The sequence below is a fragment of the Zophobas morio genome, unplaced genomic scaffold, assembly GCF_036711695.1.
Source record: "Zophobas morio isolate AGI-343-1 ecotype UQ-CSIRO unplaced genomic scaffold, CSIRO_AGI_Zmor_V1 ptg000024l, whole genome shotgun sequence".
Taxonomy (NCBI): domain Eukaryota; kingdom Metazoa; phylum Arthropoda; class Insecta; order Coleoptera; family Tenebrionidae; genus Zophobas; species Zophobas morio.
Genome location: NW_026972129.1, coordinates 1,395,000 through 1,407,093, shown reverse-complemented (window position 1 = coordinate 1,407,093; position 12,094 = coordinate 1,395,000). Strand labels below are relative to the sequence as shown.

At 33.8% G+C, this 12,094-nt stretch overlaps 1 protein-coding gene across 1 annotated transcript in view; it reads left to right on the top strand.

Moving 5' to 3' along the window:
* The first annotated feature begins 1,249 nt into the window (after positions 1-1,249).
* LOC135134991 (glycogen-binding subunit 76A) overlaps positions 1,250-12,094 on the top strand; it is a 142,662-nt gene continuing 131,817 nt past the window's right edge. Inside the window, exon 1 of the mRNA XM_064063922.1 lies at positions 1,250-1,387. The gene's annotated coding sequence lies outside the window, so the exon portion shown is untranslated. The remainder of the gene's footprint in view (positions 1,388-12,094) is intronic.

Below are 12,094 nucleotides of genomic sequence, written 5' to 3'. Positions count from 1 at the left end.
ACAGACAGACAGACAGACAGATAGACGGACAGACGGTCAGACAGACAGAGGGGACAGACAGACAGACGGACAAATAGACGGACCGACAGACAGACGGAAACGGGAGTAGAAATATTTCGTACTCTAGGGGTCATGAAAGGTCGCGAAAACGTAAACGTAGAGAGTCGGCCGACGGACTCGATTACAATACTTCCTTCGTTTACGCTCGGGAAGTTAAAAATTAAATTCGCAAAATCAAATGATTGTCGAAAAAATGGCTTTGTACTCAAGGGCGACGGAAGTTCTATCGAAATAACTTTCGACCAATTTTTTGTTTATATAAGAAAGACAGTTAAATTATGCTATATTAAGTAATTATCAACCTTAAGTTACATATATACTAAATTCACTTGACATACACCTAGTAAACTTTTTGACTTAAACGGCTTAAGCCAAACCAGCCTTATAAGTCCAACCGGCTATTGTAAGCTTTATGGATGCAAGGGTTATTACTGTCCATTGTTGCTATAATGGAGCTGTAACGTTTTACTAGGTATATGCCAACTGAGTTGAGTTATACAATAGCCTGTTTGACTTATAAGGCTGGTTCGGCTTAAGCCGCTAAACTCATAAAAGGTTTCCTAGGTGTATGTCAAGTGAGTTTAGTATATTAGTTTTTTTTTGAGTAGATAATGTATTAATCGATAAATAGCGACAAAATATTAACTCGCGAACGCTATGAACTATTTAAAAATTTGTGTAAATTTTAGCATTAGGAGGTATAATGTTATTATAATTTTTATTAACCCTAAAATTATAAAACCAGTTTAAACATTTTTATCATTAGTTCAATAAAAATTGGGGAATGCGGACCTGGCGAAGCCCCCAATGCAGTGTAACAACAAGGGAGATTTTATTTATGGTAGGGTCTTGGTACCTACCGCCTTTCCTTAACACCTAAACACGGTTTTCATTCTTGCTTAATTTTTATAATCTTACCTGTCTGGTGGTAGTTCGCAAAAACTATATTTAAGCACTGGAAGCTAACATTAGAGCTTCATATTCATAACAGCGACATTTTATTCTAAATCTAACACCAGAATGTCCTTAAATCTACGTCTGTAAATTTGTGCCATCAAATTTTATAGTGACTGCTTTGAAACGAAGATAAGTACGTATTTGTGTAAAAATAGGTAACTTTAAATATGCGTGGGGACGCAGTCCAAGTGGTGGGGCAGGATACTAAGCGATCGCTTAGAACGGCGCCGAAGTCGTTTTCACGACCTTGTATCGTCCTTGTCGTTGGTGTTTTGTGTTTGTGTTCGGTCAGAATCAAAACGCTGAATCCTGGAAAACCGGAGCGTCACGACGCAAACAGCTGACGACCTCTTTCAGACCCAGAAAACAGGTTTGTACGTGTTTGTTAAATTAGTGGCTGCTGCAGTTTGGAATCCATGTTTTATTTAGATCTTTATGTTCATTATTACTGTCTATACGGGTTCATAGATTGCCCTAGGTCAAGTGTAATTTCTTGAGCAACTGCAATATAAATTTCATTCGAAAATCATGTGATCATTTTTGTCGTGCATTTCTGACGCGAATTGTTGTTTAATAGATGCACGAAACCGAATCGTAATTATTATTTACTTCATCTGTTTTTAGCGTAATTGTGAAAAATATTGGTTTGTAAAAAATGTGTAAACATTAATGTTTAAATTTATTTGTGCTCATGAAGTAGTTACTACAACTGCACAGAACATGTACATTTTTAGTATTGAGTATTGCCTTAAATTTACAGATAAATGAATGTTTCATTTATAATTATCGCCATTTTCAGGTAGGGTAACAACTAAATTATTGAAACACGCTCTGGTATTTATTTTTCAATGATTTCAAATAATTTTCATAAATTACAATTGCTTCGTTTACTATAGCAAAAGAAGCTGGTCTAGTCATTGTTGCAAAATTATTTTTTAATATCTCTATAAAATTTTCAGGAGAGTGTTACAGCTAATTCATTAATTTTTCTTGAGTCACCTCGTATAAGCAAATCTAAAAAATGTGAATGCAATGATGAATTACTATGTAGACTGATCACATTTTGCACATTTGAGATAGGATTTATTCTGCAAAATCTTGAGATGACGTCATAAATTTTTTGGGGTTGATAAACATATACATTTTGAATAAAAAGTTACCATGCTTACAATAAATTCAAAACGTCTGCAAGATTTCAAAATAGTCAGTTTTGCAATTATTTATTTAATCAATAAAATAAATTGACTCAGTAATTATTATTTTTGAGAGACCCTCCATAAGCAAATCTAAAAAATATTAATGAAGTGATAAATCACAAGTCACAAGTTAGACTGATCATATGGGTACGTTGACCGATAATTAAAAATCGGCATGGGTAAAACTCAACAATTTATTTCTCGATAATACACTACACGATTAACTATATATGGCGATTATCTACAGAATAATTCCGACTCTATTGGAACGGATTTGACTAGACTCATTCTTTTATTTACTGGACTCGATTTGTGTTGACAACAATGAGAATAAAGTGCTGCAAATTACGGTAAATAATTAAATTTTTTAAAGTACATTGGAAACGTAATAATGATTGTTTTTAAATAGATTTGTTGATCAGAACTTCTATTTTCGGTCTAAACAAACTTAATAAGTGAATTAATTTACTATAAATCCGTTAATAAAAAATAGGAGAAATAATAAAAAAAATTTTTATTAAAGCAGTGAAAATTTTACAAGTTTGATAGGCAATAAATCAAAGTATAAAGTTTTTTAATAATGTCAATAATTTTTCAAGTAGGCTGCAAACTTGATAATTTGCGTTTTAGCGACCACAACAGACATTTACGGCAGCCATCTTTGTAACTTACGGGGTCACAATTCAAGCTGTTGGACACTCACTTATAGACCTTACACTGTGCCTCGATTTAAACCCATACATTCCTCTGGATGATTCGCTAACGCCACTTATAGAGGTTTTTCTGGATCCCGCAATCGAGATTTATACGAACGCCTCCCGGCCACCGTCACCGATAACCTATCATCGCCGCACATGCTAGAAAACCCATAGGCGTCGGACCGGGGCGGGCTATGGGTTTATTTCGTAACAATTTTGTGCACATTTAAGGTAGAATTTATTCAGCAATATTTTTAAGTGACATCATAATTTTTTTAGGGGGCTGAGGAAATACATTAGAAAAAACAATTGTTTAAAATTATTTAGAGACTCCTCTGAAGTACAATCAAATAAATGCGGTTTCTCAGATAAATTATAAAATTGCAACTCGGCGATATTGTATATTATATATGCTGGGAATATCACATAGAATGTAAAACGTTCACCAAAATTTGTCTGATCATATCCACCTGTTATTACCACTCATCATATTTTCGATAGGATTTATTCGGCCAAATTTTGAGCTGACGTCATCAAATTTGTAGAGGGGAAAACAAATGTATTTTCATTAATAGTGTATTATTATATGAGCAATTATGATAGCCGTTATTCACGAGGATGACGTTTGCGTAACGATCCGAGTGAATAATGGCCATAATTGTGAATATAATACTATACTTTTTCTACGACCTAATACCAAAAAGCAACAAAAATACAGTGAGCATCGTGGAGTTTATTAATTTAAATAACATTTTAAGTTACAATTTAGACATATGTTTACATTGAATTAGGGTTCTGAATATTTATTGTAAAATTAGAACAATTTGTAATACTGACAGATGGTGTGCTGATGTCCATTGTTAAATTCTTATTTGATGTTTTTATAATGGGGTTATTTTGTAATGACTGAACAATTTTCTCGGCCGTATCCAATTTGTTCTTCATAGAGTCATCAATATAGCCTTTAGCGACGGTACTGGACTTCCACCCCCTATGTCTTTTTAAGGCCGTGATATCACCTCCTGCATCCACGAGTAAGGTGGTAGAGGATCGCCTAAATGAATGTCCAGTATACAACTCGGGATTAGGAAGATCCAAAAATGTGGCAATTTGTTTCCCCATCGAAGTAAACTTGTTAATTCCAATTCTCTGACTTGTGCAACGACCGTTTTGTAATTTACAAAAAAATTAAGGGCATGCAACATCAGCTGGGCGGAGAGTAATGTATTTCTTGACTACTTCATAGAAATCACCCGTTGTTGTTAAACGGGAGTAGAAAAATATTTATTATGCTTATCATGATTTTTAAACATCTGCAAGATTTCAAAGCAATCGGTTTTGCAGATTCTTCAAAATTAAATTGCAAAATATTGTTTTATAATTTTGATCTTTTTTTTTAATCTGGACATTTCGGGTAATTCAACACGGAGTCATAAACTACATGTGTAGGATTATGTTGTTTTATACAAGTTGATTGCGAAATACATGCAAGAAAAAATGGGGAATAGCTCACAATATGATTATGTCACTGGGTAAAATTTACTGTCTTAAGTGGTAACAATGTCTAGAAAAAATTATTTGAAATTAAATGTAAATTGTTATACGCGCCGCTTTGAATGTTTCGTGACCTACATAATTACTACAATGAATGGAACCGAGCGACTCCGACTAAGAACCAAAAAAGTGATTTTATCAGGGACTTTTTTAATCGCAACGTGAAAAACACGGAAAGGGCCAGTCAGCATCGAGCGGTCGGTGAAATCGGTTTATGGTGCAGTTTTCCCATGCAGAGTGTGTCGATATGGTAATTGGTGTGCGCGAACATTTGCATTAGTGGTACAGCATCTCTTAGAGCAGGGTACCTTCAACTTCAAACTCACGATAGTGGCCGTGATAGGACAGAAAGAAAAAGTTGAATTTTCACAGCTTGTAGTGCATCCTACATTAAAAGAGCACAGCCACATCCATACCATGTTGACAAAGTGCAGGGTTTGGACTTTTTCCACTGATTGTCCACGACTTTTTGCCCGATGAAACTCCACATGCTCGTCAACAAGTACGATTTCAAGAGACCGTTTTCGATAAATGTGTATCGGTTGGATGAAACAATTAGTTTGTGGAAATCAACAGTGTCCAGAAATTATCGAAGAGCTTCAACAACAAGTGAAAGTGGCAGCCACTACTGCGGTGTTTTTTTTACCTATCAACAAACATCTTGCGACGCTCTGACGCCTGTATGGCTAGTCAAGGACAACATTTTCAACATTTCTTGTAAAAAAGTAGTAGCATTCTAAGTTGCTCTTATTTCTGTTCCAATAAACAATGTAAAATCGTTGTGGCAAGGACCAAACATACTTCAGAATAAAAAGTTGATCATCAAGCATTACTAAAAAATTTTCGCACTGACCTTTAACGATGAATGAATAAATGAATGAACGAATGATAAGCAGCAAAAAGTCGGTTTTACTTTTAACTGTAGCTGAAAGTGTTTACGTCGTTTTTATTCCAACGTTTTTCTAACTCTGTTTACAAGGTGGCTCAGTGCCTTCGTATCGAGGGTGGTTTATGGGGGTTTTGCCCCATTCGATTTTTAATTTGTTTTTTCTATATTTCGACTCTACTAGGGTGGGGGATGCCGTGGTTAAAATTATTTCACATATTTCGCAGTCACCCTGTATAAGTTAAAATCCATTATTTACGGTGTACAATTTTTAAGTGAGACGTCATCACATTATTGGTGGAAATGATACTCGTATACATGATATAACTAATATAATTCATACAAAATTTGACAACAATCGGCACAGTACTTTAATATATAACAAGTGGAAGTGACAGCCGCTACAATACGTGTAACTCTCGGTGATTTTTTACCTATGAACAAACATGTTGCGATGTTCCAGGCACGTAACCAGCCTTTTATTTTGGAGGGGCCCAGCCCGGGCACTAATTTCAAATAAGGAGGCCTTTAAAAAAGTCTCCATTAGTATAAATCAACATTTTACTTGGATCACAACCAGTATATATAAACTTAATGCGGTGCAAATAGTTGAAATTGACTAACACCATGAGAATTCATTTAAACCCTGCCAATCTGCATAGTGTGTAAAAGGCATATCAATTGTATCGGCTAATTGCTTAAAAAAGTTATCGACAAAACTGTTCACAGCAGTATCGCTTTACTCAGAGAGTTATATTACAAGATAGGAACATAAGATTACTCATAGCTAAAATTTACTGTTGATCTGAAATTTCGAATTTGCTTTCTTTTAAAATTTAAAATTAATTTAAGGGGGCACCAGGGGTGGCACAGGGTTTTGATGGGGTGGCCTGTGCCCCCCCAGGCCCCCCCTTGGTTACGTGCCTGCGATTATCTGAAGCCAGTATTGCTAGTCAAGGACAACATTTTCAACATATCTCGTAAATAGGTAATAGCATTCTAAGTTGCTCTTATTTTTGTTCTAATAAACAATGTTAAATCGTTGTGGCAAGGACCAAACATCCGTCAGAATCACAAGTCGATCACCATGAAACAATGCCAAGAATCGGTCCTTTTCTACAACGAATAGTTAATCTTTCGCACTGACCTCTAACGATGAATGAATGCATGAATGAACGAATGATAAGCAGCAAAAAGTTAGTTTTACGTTTAATTAAAACTGAAAGTGTTTACGTTGTTTTTATTCGAACGTTTTTCCATCCACTGTTTGTTTACAACGTGGATCAGTGACTTCGTATCGAAGGTGGTTCGTTGGGGTTTTGCCCCATTGGATTTTTAATTTATTTTTTCTGTATTTCCACACTACTTGATGCTGTGGTTAAAATTATTACATATATTTCGAAATCAGTCTGTATTATGGATTAAATCTGGAACCACCAATTCGATTGTTTTCAAATTTTGCAGACGTTTTAAATTTATCGTAAGCTTGGTAAATTTTTAATCGAAATAGATTCTGTTTATTCCCACTAAAAAATTGATGGCGTCATTTCAAAATTTTGCTGAATAAATCGCATCGAAAAGATGCAAAGGTACATGTCATTTATCATTGCTTTCATATTTTTAGAATTTCATATACAGGGTGACCCAAAAAACTTAATGAATAAGTCAATTTATTTCATGGATTAAATGAGGAACTGCAAAATTAACTGCTTTGAAATCTTGCAGATGTTTCAAGGTTATCGCAGGCATGGTAAACTTGTAATCAAAATATATTTGTCTACAACCCTACGCCCTTTAGCCAAAGACGAAAATTGTACGATTCTTTGAGGACTGTGCTCAAAAATTATTTTTAACTATACAGAGTGGTTAATAAAAATAATGTACCTAAAAAAAATCTAAAACTTTACTATTTGCACGGATCGATATTTCAGTTTTTTCAAATAGAACACCCTGTATTTTTGTTCTGTTGTATATTCTCATTCTTTTAATATGTCGATGTGTCCCTTAAAAAGGAAAAACATTACGGTAACCACCCACTTTAAATACTGAAACTACTAAAATTAAAATTAAGCCTTATTTACGCAGTGTTTCTCTTTTCTGTATTTGAATTTCTAAATACCGATATTTCAGTTTTTACAAATAGGACATCCTGTATTTTATGATTGCATATTATTATGTTCTTTATTCTCTATCTGCTATTTTCTCAAATATTTTTACTTCCCGAGTGTAAGCAAAGGAAGTATTGTAATTGAGTCCGTCGGCCGACTCTCTACTTTTATGTTTTCTCGATCTTTCATGACCCTTAGATGACGAAGAAATAAGTCTCCCGTTTGTCTGTCTGTCCGTCTGTCCGTCTGTCCATCTGTCCGCCGTCCCGGTTTTTTATTAGACAGATAAACTCCGAAAGTACTGGACCGATCGTTGTGAAATTTTGCACTTATATTAGGAATATCATGTAGATGGTAAAACGCTAACCAAAATTTGTCTAATTTTCCCCACAACTAATGCGATGACGTCACTTCAAAATTGTACGTAGTAAATGGGTTTTAAATTGTATAAAATAACATAGTCCTACATATGTAGTTTATGACTCCGAATTGAGTTTTTACCCGAAATGTCAGATTTTTGGAAAAAAAAAATCAAAATTATGAAACAACATTTTGCAATTTAATTTTGAATCAGCAAAACCGAATGCTTTGAAATTTTGCAGATGGTTTGCAGTTCCGATAAGCATGATAAATTTTCAATCAAAATATATTTACTTATCCCCTCCAAAAAATTGATGACGTCAGCTGAAAAGTTTGCCGAATAAATCCTATCTAAAATGTACAAAATACATATGATGAGTCTGTAGCTGTGATTTATCATTCCATTCATAGTTTTTGGATTTGGGTATACAGGGTGACTCAAAAAAATTAATTAATACGTGAATTTATTTTATTGATTTAATCAGGAACTACAAAACCAAATGCTTTGAAATCTTGGAGATGTTTTAAATTGATCATAATCATGTTAAGCTTTTAGTCAAATTGTATTTGCTCATCCGCCCTAAAAATTTTATGACGCCACCGCAAAATTTTGCTAAAAAATGCTATCTTTAATGTGTAAATAATGAGTCTATACTTGTGATTTATCACTGCATTAATATTTTTTAGATTTGCTGATACGGGGTGTCTGAAAAAAAATTAATGACAAAGATGTCAATGCCAAATAATGACAAAATTGAAAAAATTAATACTCAGTTTATTTTAAAATGCTCCGCTACAAAAATGTAAATGTAATTGGTCTAAAGAGTTTAGACTGTACTTCGCTCGCTGTCGGAAACGTGACGACTGCATGCTTATTGTGTTTTTTTTCTCATTACATTTTTGTAGTGGGAATTTAAAAAAAAATTGCGATGACGTCATCAACATTTTTGCAAGGGCACGTATATCAGTTGGGATAGATGTAGTGTAATACTAAGAATAAGATTATTGTATTCCCAAATTTTCGGGAAAATGAATTGGGTCGTTTTGAATATTGATTTGTAATAATCAATAAAATAACGAAACAATTTACTCACGTATACGGCGCCGGCGTGTACTAGGAGAGGCAACTGAAAATCGTTTATGTATAAGCATTCTTAATTTAAGACGACAAGCGTAACATAGCATACGTGAGAGTCAAACAGAGAAACTGTAAACAAAACCGATGGTCGTCTAGAGATTTTTATTGCTTCGACTTCCGCTTATTATATAAAACATTGGGTTTTATTTTAACTTTTGACGGTGGAATTCACAATTGGTTGATTATAAACATGTCTATACTACATTCGCAGAACCTAGTCGGCGCACAAAACAAATGCACGTCTGTAATGTTAAAGTAAATATAAATAAGCGTGCTACCCTTATGATTCAACCGAGTTTTTACTTTACAAAATTTTGTGTCTACCAAATTGGTTTGGTCCAATGTAATACTAATAATAAATGTTGCCTTTAATTTAATCAATAAAATAAATTGACTTCATTAATTTTTTTGAGCCACCTCTTAAGCAAATCTAAAAAATTGGTCTAAAGAGTTTAGACAGTACTTCCCTCGCTGTCGGAAACTTGACGACTGCATGCCTATTGTGTTTTTTTTCTCATTACATTTTTATAGTGGGAATTTAAAAAAAAAATTGCGATGACGCATATTTTTCACATTTTAGATAGGATTTATTTACCAAATTTTAGGGTGACGTCATCAATTTTTTTAGGGAGGGATGAGCAAATAAATTTTGATAAAAAATTTACCATGCTTATGATAACTTTAAAATATCTCCAAGATTTCACAGCATTCGGTTCTGTAATTCCTGATTAAATCAATAAAATAAATTGACGCATTCATAAATTTTTTTGAGTCACCTGTATATGCAAATCCAAAAAATATGACTGGAATGATAAATCACAAGTACAGACTCATCATATTTTGTACATTTTAGATAGGATTTATTCAGCAAAATTTTGGACTGACGTCATCAATTTTTTAGGGGGGAAGAGCAAATACATTTTGATAAAAAAATTACCATGCTTATGATAACTTTAAAACATCTCCAAGATTTCAAAGCATTTGGTTCTGTAATTCCTGATTAAATCCATAAAATAAATTGACGCATTCATTAATTTTTTTGAGTCACCTGTATATGCAAATCCAAAAAATATGACTGGAATGATAAATCACAAGTACAGACACATCATACATATTTTGTACATTTTAGATATGATTTATTCAGCAAAATTTGTGGTGACGTCATAAATTTTTTAGGAGGGACGACATTTTGATAAAAAATTTACCATGCTTATGATATGTTTAAAACATCTTCAAGATTTCAAAGCATTCGGTTTTGTAGTTCCTGAGTAAATCAATAAAATAAATTTTGCGCATTCGTTATTTTTTTTCGAGTCACCCTGTATATGCAAATCCAAAAAATATGAATGGAGTGGTATATAACAAGTACAGACGCATCATATTTTGTACATTTTAGATAGGATTTATTCGGCAAAGTTTTGAGCTGACGTCATCAAGTTTTGGAGGGGATAACCAAATATATTTTGACTAAAGATTTATGATGCTCTTTAGAGCCTTAAAACAACTGCAACATTTCAAAACTTTCGGGTTAGCAGATTCAAAATTAAATTGGAAAATGTTGTTTTATAATTTTGATTTTTTTCCAAAAATCTGGACGTTTCGGGTAAAAACTCAATTCGGAGTCGTAAACGACATGTGTAGGACTGTTATTTTATACAATTTAAGACCCATTAACTATGTACAATTTTGAAGTGACGTCATCGCATTAGTGGTGGGGATGATTAGACAAATCTTGGTTAGCATTTTACCATCTACATGATATTCATAATATAAGTACAAAATTTCGTAACAATCGGTCCAGTACTTTCAGAGATTATCTGTCTAATAAAAATCCGGGACGGCAGACAGACGGACAGACGGACAGACGGACAGACAGACGGACAGACAGACGGAAATAGGAGACCTATTTCTTCGTCTTCTAGGGGTCATGAAAGATCCAGAAAACGTAAAAGTAGAGAGTCGGCCGACGGACTCGATTACAATACTTCCTTTGCTTACGCTGGGGAAGTAAAAAACATAATAGGCATGCAGTCGTCACGTTTCCGACGGCAAGGAAAGTACAGTCTAAACTCTTTAGACCAATTTTTACTTCCCGAGCGTAAGCGAAGGAAGTATTGTAATCGAGTCCGTCGGCCGATTCTCTACTTTTACGATTTCTCGATCTTTCATGACCCCTAGAAGACGAAGAAATAGGTCTCCCAATTCCGTCCGTCTGTCCGTCTGTCTGCCGTCCCGGATTTTTATTAGACAGATAGTCTCCGAAAGTACTGGACCGATTGTTGTGAAATTCTGTACTTAAGGTATATTAGGAATTTCATGTAGATAGTAAAACGCTAACCAAAATTTGTGTAATCAACCCCACCACTAATGCGATGACGTTATTTCATAATTGTACATAGTAAATGGGTTTTAAATTATATAAAATAACATAGTCCTACAGATGTAGTTTACGACTCCGAATTGAGTTTTTACCCGAAACGTCCAGATTTTTGGAAAAAAAATCAAAATTAAAAAACATTTTGCAACTTAATTTTGAATCTGCTAACCCGAATGCCTTGAAATGTTGCAGATGTTTTAAGGCTATAAAGAGCATCATCAATCTTTAGTCAAAATATATTTGGTTATCCCCTCCAAAAACTTGATGACGTCAGCTCAAAAGTTTGCCGAATAAATCCGATCTAAAATGTACAAAATATGATGAGTCTGTACTTGTGATCTATCACTCCGTTCATATTTTTTGGATTTGCATATACAGGGTGACACAAAAAAATTAATGATTGCGTAAATTTATTTTACTGATTTACTCAGGAACTACAAAACCGAATGCTTTGAAATGTTAAAGATGTTTTAAAATTATCATAAGTATGGTAAATTTTTGATCAAAATGTATTTGGTCGTCCTCCTAAAATAGTTATGACGTCACCACAAAATGTTGCTGAATAAATCCTATCTAAAATGTACAAAATATGGTGAGTCTCTCCTTGTCATTTATAATTCGATTCACATTTTTTCGATTTGCATATACAGGCGACTCAAGAAAAATTAATGAATGCCTGAATTTATTTTATTGAGTTAATCAGTAACTACAAAACCGAATGCTTTGAAATCTTGCAGATGTTTTAAGGTTATAAAAAGTA